The following is a 13,215-nucleotide window of genomic DNA, read 5'->3' as shown; positions in this document are numbered from 1 at the left end:
TCCAGATTATACAGAACAAGACGACCTGATCTTCATCAGAAATAAGTAATTAACACTTCGGCACATTGGGCAGTTCAAAATCTGTAATTTTTGCTCCCTCCAGAAGTTGTGGGTTCAGAATCAATAGGATCTTTTTAAAGGTTGCAATAGATTTTTGTGAGGTATATGTGTCCAAGGATATAGACCAAAGTGGAGTAAGTGATTTTAATACCCAGATCAGCCAGGATTGACAGCAAGAGTTAAAGGGGAGAATTGCATAAAAATAAATGCAGAAAAAGGCCAAATAAGACAAGTAATATTGTAGTTAATTTGTACAATCAGCCTAGGTTTTCAATGATTAATGCTTTCCTGCAACAACAGTAGTCAAATCACCCTATAGAATTGTAATAATGAGGCCAAGATGAAACTGACAGTTGAAGCTGTACCCACTTTGGAAGAGAATGAGTTTGTTTAAGATTCGGCCCAAAGGACTTTACGTACAAAGCATTTAATTTAACTTTGTTTAATTACATGCATTTAAGGGTATTTTTGCAATTATACTAGTTAAATTGGGCACGGTTAACTGATTATTCATTTTATTATTGTCTATCTTTTTGGTGTTGGCTGAGGGAAGGATCTTGGTCAGGGTGATCTCTGTGTGATGAAGGAACAATTACATGTTAAAAGCAAAAATCACATCTGTCAAAATGCAAGACTCTCTCAGCTGTCAGTTTGAATTATATACTCTGATTTTGAACATGCAAATTTCTGATTTTGAATGGTTCCAATGAGTTAGTAATATTTGTACATGATGATCCTGCTTTGATCCATGCTGACAGTAACATTGGACAAGTCCAATCCCAGAGTCAGACCTGCTTAATAAACCAAAATTGTTTTGCTGGAAATTGGAAATAGAATCAGAAATTACTGGAAAAACTCAGCAGGTCTGACAGCATCTGAGGTGAGAAAGTAAAGTTATTGTTTTGAGTCCAGTGACCTTTCTCCAGAACAGAAGGTTCAGCTTTCTCTTCACAGATGCTGCCAGATCTGAGTTTTTCCAGCAATTTCTGATCTTGAGTCTTTCTCTTCTTTTTGTTTAATGACTCGGTTAGACTGCATATTGTGAGTAGTATCGGGCTCTGCATCTAAGGAAGGATGTTCTGGAGTTAGAAGAGGTCCAGAGGGGGTTTACAAGAAAGATCCTGACGATGAAAGGCTTATCACATGAGGAGTGGTTGATGATCCTGGGTCTGGACTTGATGGGGTTTAGAAGGATGACGGGAGAGATCTAATTGAAACTTACAGAATACTGAGACCTGGATAGAGTGCATGTTAAGGTGATGTTTCCTCCAGTAGGAGAGACAAGAACCCGAAGGCACAGCCTCAAGTGAAGGGATGACCCTTCAGAACTGAGAGGTGGTGGAATTCCTTCAGCCAGAAAGTGGTAAAAATCAGTGCCACAGAAGGCTGTGGAGACCATGAGTATTTAAGACAGAGATAGATAGGTTCTTAATTAGTAAGGGGATCCAGGGTTACAGGGAGAAGGCAGGAGAATGGGGATGAGAAACATATCAGCCATTACTGAATGGCAGAGCAGACTCGATGGACCAAATGTTCCTGTTATATGGCCTTCTGGATTTTCCATTTAAGATTAATAGTTCATTCAATTATAATTCAGCATATCCTGAATGATGTTAAAGTTCAGGATAACTCACCTGTCGATCTTCTCAGCTAAAGTGAATGGAAGCCAAATTTATACATATGATAAAATTTAACCCTTTTACTCCAGGTATTATTCTGATGAAATCACACTCACACCTTTCAAGGCTTTTAAGGTTCAAAGTCACAAACTTCAAACAATGCAATTCTCCAGATGGAATCTGGACAAGTCTCTGTAAAACTAAAACATCTCTTCTTTCCCTTTGCATTCCAATCCTCTTAAGACAAAAGTGAACATTTGAATAACCTTTTCTGATTTTTTTGTATTATGTACTCATTTTTGATGATTTGTTTAAATTGACATTTAAATTGCTCTGCTCTTCCTTGTTTTTAAAAAAATATCAAAGCATGTCAGCACCTGCCAATAAATCTCTTTTCTATTTTAATCATGAAATTGAGACACTACAAAAGTGTGGCATTATGACAATGAATGAAAAATTAAGTTAATTACTAGTTAATTACAAAATTTTATTACTTTATTTTAAACTAGAGGTTTATTTAAAATCGTTTTCACACTTCCAGGCAGGACACAATGCAAAAAGCCTAAACCAATTAGTTTTAATAATGAGCTATGGCAAAACTACATAATGCGTGAGCATGGACTCATGTCTACACACTTCATTTGAAGAATATTTTACATGACAAACTACCCAACATTTTAAAAATTGATTTACTCCAAATAGGTTTCCCAAATCTAAATGTGTAGTCTAGACAGTAACACGCCCAGAGAGGTTACAACAGAACAATTCCATTACAAGCTTTAGTTAATACTTTAAAAAGATCAAGAACATTTGTAATATATACCCAAACACCAGCATTAGGTGACTGTCTTGAAACCAGTTCTATAAATCGTGTGGTTGATGATCTTGCCTATATATTTTAGAGAATTTAGTATTATTTATTTTTATTTGAAAGTTAATATTAAGTTGGTTAAATCTAATGGAACAAAAGTCAAGTGATTGCAATTCCACAATAAGCAACACACCAGATATTTTAAATTTGTTATAGACAGCAATTACATAGACCTCATCCGTAGCAAGGTCACACACTTGTAGTTGAGCCAAAATCTTAGAAACCAAACAACGTGGGAAAAAGGCCATTATGACACATTACATCTACACTGAGCCTCTGAAGAGTATCCCACACAGACCCCTACCCTATCACCACATGGCCAATCCATGCAGCCTGAATATCTTTAGACTGAGGGGAAATCAGAGCACCCAGCAGAAACCCACACAGATATGGAGAGAATCTGCAAACTCCAAATGAACAGTCACTGAGACTAGAATTGAATCTGGGGTCTGGGTGCTATGAGGTAGCAGTGCTAACCACATAGCCACTGTACCACCCGTGACTAATCATAGGGACTAATTTCCCAACAAAGCAATTCCCTCCTGTACTTAGGAAGACACATCATAACTAGCTGGAGAACTTTAAATAGACAATCCCTCAAACTATCAAGTATTTATATTTTATCAAAATGACTATGCTTTCCAAATCATGGCTATAATCCATAATTCCCTCAATACAATTTTGTTTCTACATAAAATTCCAAATGTAATAAGATACTTCTGTTTACATTTTCAGCTGAGCGAAAGGTCAGACAAAAGGCTGTATATATTTCTAAAGGTCAAAAATGATACATTTAGGTGTCATTTGTTTGTGAGAATGTGATTTTTGAATTCAACACTGCCAAAGTGTGGAGTGGTAATGTAACAGATTTTTGAATTGGAAACTTATTAATTTAAGATAGCACTTTAAAAACTATCAAATCTGAAGTTGTTTTAGGCAACTTAAAACATTTCATTAAATATTCTTGTTTTTGCAAGAGACTAATTATCTCATTTTCAAATAGCATTTATAAATTCGGTATTAATTTATGGTTGTAGTAGTAGATCTTTTGAAACTACTTATTTCTATGCTCCAAAAAGTTATTTGTTTGAGCTTAAAAATATTAAAGTTTCCAAAAGGGCTCAGGTGATTTCATTCACGGTGCAGCCATACAAAATAATACCATCCCAGTTCGATTCTTAATCTGTTTTAAAGTGGCTATAAAGGTGATATGCCTCTACAATTGACCTTAGTTCCTTCTTACACCGAGATAAAGGCAAGTAAATTCAAATACAGATGAAGGAACTACAGGAGAGGCAGTGGTATAACGGTAATATCTCTGAACTAGGATACGAGGAACATAGAACCATGTGGTGGGGAAATGGGATCAAATCTGTTGACAGATGGTGAAATGTGAGTTTAACAGAGAGCTGGTCTAAATGGTGTCCAAATAAGCATTGTAGTAAATTTACACCTGCTTCAATAAATGTCCTTTATTAACTGCCTTCTGAGCAATTAGGGATGGGAAATAAATGTTTGCTTAGCCAGTGAGGTCCACATTCCATGAACAAATAAATACATTGATTTTTGTTTTAAAAAAAGATGGATTACAATAATGCAAGAAAAGAAATAATGATGAAATTATAGGATATATTGTTTAGGCCATAATTCAAATCAGAGAAAGAGAAAGTCCCATGGAATTGAAACAGGTCCCTCAGCCCAAAAAAGATCAAAACAGGGCAGTTTTAGGTGCCCAAAAATAGACAAAGTATTAATATCTTAATTAGAACAGTGTGAGACACTGTTATGCCTTTGACAAGGTTATTCTATCCTTGTTTTTTTTAAAAAGAGGGGTTGTAAACAAATTGTTCTGACATTCTGGGTTTGGGAGAAGCTTTTAAGTTTAAAAAAAAAACACTTGTACAATGAAAGGGGAATGTCCAGTTCTCCCAGCTCAGCTTTTCTCTGGCTTGTTTTGGTTGGGTTTTAACAAGCAATGTTTTTGACACTGTTGGTCAAAGAAGCAGTTACATGCTGATCCTGTCTCTCTCTGACACCTCTCCCATAAGGACCTGTGTTCGATTTAACATTTTTTTGCCAAGGGGCATGTTTATGGAATTGTCAGTATTTGGAACATCATCATTAAGTGGAGATAGAATCGATTAGATTTTTAAATAGTTGAGTTATTCTATATTCTGTATTGTTTGTTTGTGGTTCATTTAGTAATCTTGCAAATAAATTCTGTTTTGTTAAAAAAAACTTAGTGGTTGGGCTAGCTGTGTCATTCCTGGAATATGCACTTACACCTGCTAAAACGAGCAAAGTTAGGGTCTGGGCTACCTTCTGGAAATGTTTTGAGGGGTCTGGCTGGCCCAAAACAATAGATTGAACAATTTTGATCACCGTGATGGTAGTACTGAACAAACTTTTCAGATATTAACTGATGTCTTTCAATTTCTCTTTTGGATTGAACCTTGCACAATTCTGAAGGCCAAAGGCTTTTCTGTTCTAATGGTTGATGATTTCTAACCAAGCCCTCCTGGCTTAGAAACGCCTCAGAAGCTGATCTGAAAGTATCTGGTTCTCCTGCTGAGAAATAAACTTCTGTTCTGAAAGAAAGTATTAGTTCTCCTGAACCAAAACTTACATTTTTTTCCAGAAGTCAAGGGCAAAACTAGTGTTTATATCATAAACCTAATAGTATAAGAACTTCATTAATTAGGAGCATAGAAGGCCTCCTGTGCACTCAACTGCATTGACATTTTTTAATCGAACTGATAATTATGACAATATTCCAAACTGATTCACAGCCATTTGCTTCCATTTTTGAAATCCAAATATAAAAATTGTAGTACTGAGTACCTTTCATCATACCTTCTCCCAAAGAAAAATGAAAAAGGACTCCTTAATCTTCATTTTTCTATCAAGCAGCAGCAGGTTGGCTCAGTGGTTAGCACTGCTGTCTCATAACTCAATTCCTTCGTCTCCGCCGCATCTGCTCCCAGGAGGACCAGTTCCAACACCGCACAGCCCAGATGGCCTCCTTCTTCAAGGACCGCAGATTCCCCCCCAGACGTGATCGACGATGCCCTCCACCGCATCTCCTCCACTTCCCGCTCCTCCGCCCTTGAGCCCCGCCCCTCCAACCGCCACCAAGACAGAACCCCACTGGTTCTCACCTACCACCCCACCAACCTCCGCATACAACGTATCATCCGCCGTCATTTCCGCCACCTCCAAACGGACCCCACCACCAAGGATATATTTCCCTCCCCTCCCCTATCAGTGTTCCGCAAGGACCACTCCCTTCGTGACTCCCTCGTCAGATCCACACCCCCCACCAACCCAACCTCCACCCCCGGCACTTTCCCCTGCGACCGCAGGAAATGTAAAACTTGCGCCCACACCTCCACACTCACTTCCCTCCAAGGCCCCAAGGGATCCTTCCATATCCGCCACAAGTTCACCTGTACCTCCACACACATCATCTATTGCATCTGCTGCACCCGATGTGGCCTCCTCTATATTGGGGAGACAGGCCGCTTACTTGCGGAATGCTTCAGAGAACACCTCTGGGCCGCCCGGACCAACCAACCCAACCACCCCGTGGCTCAACACTTTAACTCTCCCTCCCGCTCCACCGAGGACATGCAGGTCCTTGGACTCCTCCACCGGCAGAACATAACAACACGACGGCTGGAGGAGGAGGGCCTCATCTTCCGCCTGGGAACCCTCCAACCACAAGGTATGAATTCAGATTTCTCCAGTTTCCTCATTTCCCCTCCCCCCACCTTGTCTCAGTCGGTTCCCTCAACTCAGCACCGCCCTCCTAACCTGCAATCTCCTTCCTGACCTCTCCGCCCCCACCCCACTCCGGCCTATCACCCTCACCTTGACCTCCTTCCACCTATCCCACCTCCATCGCCCCTCCCCCAAGTCCCTCCTCCCTACCTTTTACCTTAGCCTGCTTGGCTACTCTCTCTCATTCCTGATGAAGGGCTTATGCTCGAAACGTCGAATTCCCTATTCCTGAGATGCTGCCTGGCCTGCTGTGCTTTGACCAGCAACACATTTTCAGCCATAACTCCAGGGACCCAGGTTCAATTCCAATCTCGGGCGACTGTGTGGATTTTGCACATTCTCCCAGGGTCTGTGTAGGTTTCCCCCCCCACTGTCCAACAGTGTGCAGGTTAGGTGAACTGGCTATGCTAAATTGTCCATTGTATTCAGGGATGTGTAGACTAGGTGCATTAGTCTGGGGAAATGTAGAGTAGTAGGGTAGGGAAATGGGTCTGGGGAGGATACTCTGAGGGTCAGTGCTGACTTGTTGGGCCAAATGGTCCGTTTCCACACTAGGGATTCTATCATAATCTATGAAGTTTTTAACATTATCGCTGTGGTAAACAGTACTTCTATATTTACATTAAATGTACAGGGACTTGAACAATAATCAAATTCTATGCAAGCATTCCTGATGAAGGGCTTTTGCCTGAAACATGGATTTTCCTGCTCATCTGATGCAGCCTGACCTGCTGTGCTTTTTCAGCACCACTCTAATCTTGACTTCATTCATATTTGTTCAAAGAGTGTTTGTCAATATCATCTCTGCCAGCCAAATGAATAAAATTCTAATTTACAGCTGCAGCATTAAACTCCAAGAAAGAGTTTTAAATTTTTGACATGCAAACTCTCCGAAACAATAATCGGACAGATAATGGTCTGTATAAAAAGCAATCTCTTCAGAATTCTTAAATAAGTAAACTTCAAACTTGCATTTGAAAATCCTTTACTCTACCATATGGTCAGAAGTGGGGATGTTTGCTGATGATTGCACAGTATTGAGCATATTTGTGATTCCTTAGTATATTATTGCATTAGTATATCACAGAGTTTTTCATTTTGTGTTAGAGAAGAGAAAATCCAAGATAGTGTGTATGTTATTTCCTTAGATACTATTGACCTAACCACAGCGTATAGTGGAATGAGTCAATTTTGCTTGGGCAAATACACTTTTACCTAGATATATATCAAGAATTGCTCTTTGTAACCATTAAATTGTTCATTCAGGTAGCACAAATGTTCTTTCAACTTCTGGCTGAGCACAACCAAGGCTTTTGTATAAACAATTCTTCATTAAATTTTGTTTGTTAATTTTGTAAAGTTGCTGGTATATTTTCATTCCCACGAGCCTGGATTAGTACTCTTCCATCAACACTGGAGTCCATCTAATGGTACAAAAGCTGATAGTTCTTTGGCTCTGTTAGTCAATGAAACTTGCCAATATTCTGTTAACAATTTATTTTTGGGATCAAATGGAATGTCCAAACATTTAGTAAAGTAATTGGATAGGAATCCACCTTTGCTACCCTGTTGACCTTGTGATAATCAATGCATAATCTTTATAATACATTCAGATTCAGCACCATCACAAGCTCTAGATATTAAATCTTTGTTCAATACCATCATTGGCTGTCAGAAACTTAATCCCTTTCCTTGTTTGAGATACAGATGCAATGCAGCAAAGGTAAGTATGTCATTTTAGAGACAAAGAAATTTTTCTTGACCTATTTGCACTAATTCATTTGATGACTCTGTAACAGTCTCTGTAATTTCACTGATGGCTTTTTGGTGGATAGATTAGAAACATTAGAACAGGAGTACAATCAGCTTGTCAAGCCTGCATCCCAATTCAAAACAATCATAGTTAATCAAACAATCCATTCCCACGGCCCTGTAAACCATTGGTAATCAGAAATCTATCAATCTCTATCATAAACATTCTCAAAGCCTGTGTTTTTTTTTCCCCACAGCACTCTGGTGGTAGAAAATCCCAAAAGTTGAGGACCTTCCAAATAAAAAGAAATTATCTTTATCTGAGAAATTTGACATTTGGTCCCCAACCCCAGATTATCGATATATATTGATAAATGTTATAAACAGTCATTATCCAAGTATTGATCCTTGTGGTGCTCAACTAATCAGTCTGCTAATGTGAGAATGGCCCACTTATTCCTTCTCTAGTTTCTGTCTGTTAGCCAATAAACAATCCATGCCACTACTTTACTCCAAGAGGCTGCTTAGAAAAGTTAAAGCCCATGAGATAGGAAGTAATTAACAATTGTCTTCTGAAAATCTGTATGTACTAGATCCATCTGCCATCCTTTATTGATATTGTTAGTAATATTTTCAAAAAGAAACTGTTGTCAAATGATTTCCCATTCATAAATCCATGTTATGCTCAGACCATTAACAACTATGTTTCTATTTGTCTATTCTTAACAGATTCCAACATTTTCCATACTGCTGATGTAAGGCTGACACGTCTATAGTTCCCAGTTTTCTCTCCCTCCCTTCTTAAATAGTGGACTGACATTTGCGACACAGAAACAGAAGATAAGAGCAAGGGTATGCAATTCAACCCCTCTAGCCTGTTTCACCATTCAATATGATCATGGCTGATCTTAGAGCACAATACCTTAATCCCACCTTCCCTCCACAACCTTACATTCTTTTAGCCAAGACAGCTATATCTAGCTGCTCCTTAAACACACAATGTTTGGTTTCAGTCACCAGTCTGTGTGAAAAAAAAATTCTCATCTCAAGGCTAAAATGTTTACCCCCATTTTTAACTATAACACCTGATTCTAGACTTCTCCATCAGGAACATCTGTAACTCCTAACCTGTATTGAACCTGTCTAGTCCTGTTAACATTTTATAGGTTTCTGTGAGACACCCCTCATTCTTCAGAACTCCAGTCAATACAATCTGAACTGACTCAATCTCCCCTCACATCAGTACTGCCAACCAAGGAACCAATTTGGTAAATCTTTGCTACATTCCCTCAATAGCCAAAACATCCTTCCTCAGATAAAGGAGACCAAAACTACATACAATATTCTAGGTGTGGCCAATGGCCGATATAACTAAGTAATACACCCTTGTTCCTCTACTTGAATCCTCTCACTGTGAAGGTCAACATAGCACTTGCCTTCATTACTGCTTGCTGCATCTGCACATTTACCTTGAGTGACTGGTGGATGAGGATACCCAGGTCTTGTTGAACACTACCCCTCAATTTACAGCCATTGAAATGATAATCTGCTGTCCTATTTTTGCTACCAATGTAGATAACCTCACACATCATTGCATCTGCCATGCATTTGCCCACTCATTCAACCGGTCTCAATCTCACGGCAACATGAGTCCTCCTAAATGTTAAATTTAGTTACCTCAGCTAAATCATTATCATATATTCTGAACAGCCAAAGGTCCATCTAGACCACAGGAATCATTTCACAACGAATAGAAATTTGGAAGGCCAATCTGTATAGCTCTGGAAAAGGATCATCAGGTCCTGAGGATTCTTCACATTTCAGCCTCATTGATTTCTCTAGTGTTAACTTTTCGTTCTCTCTGGCAGTTCTGCTTCATCACATGATAGCCAGAGCTTCATGAGGGAAATGTGTGTCTGGCAAATTGAATGGAATTCTTTTAAGAGGTCACATGCAGCACAGAAAATATGGAAGCAGTGGATATTATCAAATACATCTTAAAATTCAACATATCAAGTGTCTAGATCAGAGTCTACTGTTTTGAAGGTAACACATGAACATGGATAACTAATAGAAGGCAAAATTGGGGGGGTAGAAAAAAAAAGGGCATTTTCAGAATGGCAACCTGTAACTAATAGTGTATCAGAGATCAGTAATATCAATTAATGACTTTGATGTGGAAAGTGAACATACTTGAACCACGTTTGTGGTTGACATGAAAGAGATGAGAAGGCGAATGGTGAGGATGACCATCAGTCTGCAGAGAGATAATGACAGGTTAAGCGAGTGGGCAAAAACTTGCCAGATGGAATATAACATAGGGAAATGTGAAGCCATGCACTTTGGCAAGAAAAGTAGAGATGAATGTTATTTAAATGGAGAAAGATTGTAGAAATCTACAGAGGAATTTGGAAGAGCTTGTCCATTAATTGCAAAAAGCTATCATCCAAATTCAGCAAAGGGAATGTTGCCTTTATTACAAAAGGAATAGACTATAAAAGTGGGAGGTTTTGCCAAAACTATATACGCACTAGTCAGACTACAGCTAGAATACTGTGAAGAACTTTGGGACCCTGATCTAAGAAAAGATTACTGGCATTAGAGACAGTCCAGAGGAGTCTCACTCGGCTTATCCTGGCTATGCAGGGACTGACTTATGAGGGGAAAGAGAGTAAATTGGGCCTATACCTTCAAAATTTGAAGAATAAGATGTGAAGTTATTGAAACACAAGATTCTTAGAGGACTTGACAGGGCAGTGTAGAAAGGTTGTTTCACCTTTCACAAGAATCTAGAAGGATAGGGCATGACCTCAGAGTAAAGAGTTGATCAATTATAAGATCTGAGGGGCAATTTCTTCTTTGACGGGTGTGAATCAATGGAATTCTTTATCACAGAGGGTTGCAGAAGCTGAGAAAGACAGAATTTGAAGGGGTATGGGAGAAAAATTTGAAACATATTGTTGAGGATTAGATCAGCCATGATCTCATGGGTCAAATGTCCTATTTCTGGCTATTATGTCTAGGTTGATGTATGCGAAATCAGTGGGGAAATAGCAGGACAGCAAGGGTAGTTTTGGATTCTCAAGAGTTGTCATTAAAGGGAAACATTGGCCTCATGGTATTATCATGGACTATTAATCCAGATGTTCCAAGGACCTGGGTTTAAATTCTGCCATAGCAGATGGTGGAATTTGAGATCGCTCTAAAAATATCTGGAATTAAGAATCTATAGATGATCATGAAACTGTTGTCAATTGTCAGAAAAAAAACCTGACTCACTAATGCACTTCAGAGGGGGAAATCTGCCATCCTCACCTGATCTGGCCTACATCTAACTCCAGACACACAGCAACGTGGTCGACACTCAACTGCGGTCTGGGCAATTAGGGATGGCCAATGAATGCTGGTCTAGTCAGTGACAGCCACATCCTATGAATGAATGAATTTAAAAAAACACTCTTGACTAATGTGTCTTCCCTCTCTAATCCAAGTGTTCATGCTTCTCTCTTCTCTAGATTTTAAGATAGCATTGTAATGCTTAAAATGGCAAAATATGTTGACTCACTTCTTCATCTTCAACCTTTACAATAAGGTCTAACTTCATGCTGGAAAGACGGGTTACATTCGTTATCAAATACTGTGAAATGGGCACAACAGTATAATAACCTTTGTGATAATACAGGCCACAAAAGTTATGCATTTCCAATGTTTCAAAATCTGTTAAGTTTTTGTAACTCCAATGACATTTCCATTGACTGAAAGGCAGAGGTTAAGGCAAAAGAAATAGACTCATGAATAACGTGCATTGATGCAGCAACTTTACTATAATAAAGCAGACAGAAATGTTTTGACATTAAAGCATCAAAATTAGACAGAGCCACATGAACTTGCACTTTAAACTTCTGGATTAAGTAGTCAAAAGCAAAACTGTCAATGTCAACAGGGTTGTGCAAACAACTAGGATGGAATGCAGAGAAGGGAGGGGGCTCTGGAGTTGGAAAACAGCAAGGAGAAGGTTAAGGCTGTGGAGAATTTGAAAACCAGCATAAGTGCTTTTGAAATTGCAGGGTCAGGAGTCAATATAGGGTTGTGTACATAAATATGATGGCTGAATGGACTTGTTGCAACATGGCTTATGGGCAGAGTCTTAGATGGACTTAGGTAGATGGAAAGTGGAAGACCAGTCAGGCGAACACTGGAATTTTTCCATGTCTTTTACAGTATTAAGCAATTGGACAACCAAGGGATGAAACAATACCTTTCACTGTTCTGTCCTTTCTTACAGATAAGCTGACAGTTTGGGTCAGCAAAATTAAAAACAATTCAATATTGGCAGTGAAGAGATTGTAAGAGTTGCTTGCTGCTATAAATTATGCAAACCACTAAATGCCTTTAAAGGTTTGCCTAAATGTGATTCTTTCTCAATGAAAGATCAAAGCTCACTACCACATTTAAAACATGTTTAAGGAGTTGCTGTCAACAGCTGATTTTTACCACCTGTATTTCCAGAATGGGGAAGCAGTTTTACTCCTGAAGTGAATGGCCATAATTTAAAATAATACCATATCACTTCCTTTACATTACCGTCATAACTAGCTTCTTGTGAGAACATTACAACCACAATAATCTTAACTACAAAACAAGAATAAACTAGTTTTATTTGCAGAGATGACAACTGTTGTGTTTAGTGGATACCATCAGACTTGCATTAAAATAGGAGTGTTAGTTGAGAAGTTACTGTTTGGACTCCAGAAGATTTAAAACCTACAACAAATACAAGTTTAAAACAAAGCTTTTTTGTTTACTGTATTGTTCTGTAATGGAAATTGAAATAATTTCAAACATGGAGACAGTTTAGAACTATGGGGTGGAGAAGATACATTACTGAGTGAGCAGTCAGCTTACGTAGGAACAGAGAAACAACACTAATTAAACTGAAGGAACACAGACAGGATTAGGCTTTTTACGTCTGTTCAGTCATTTAGTTAAATCACGACTGATCTATACCTCAACTCCATTTAACCAGCTTTGTTCCAAATCCCATGATACCCTTACTTAATTACAAAAAAAAATCTATAAATCAAAGACATTAGCAAATGACACAGCATTTATAGTATGGTATTTTGAACCTTA

The sequence above is a fragment of the Hemiscyllium ocellatum genome, chromosome 1, assembly GCF_020745735.1.
Source record: "Hemiscyllium ocellatum isolate sHemOce1 chromosome 1, sHemOce1.pat.X.cur, whole genome shotgun sequence".
NCBI lineage: Eukaryota > Metazoa > Chordata > Chondrichthyes > Orectolobiformes > Hemiscylliidae > Hemiscyllium > Hemiscyllium ocellatum.
This window is presented reverse-complemented; position numbering follows the sequence as displayed.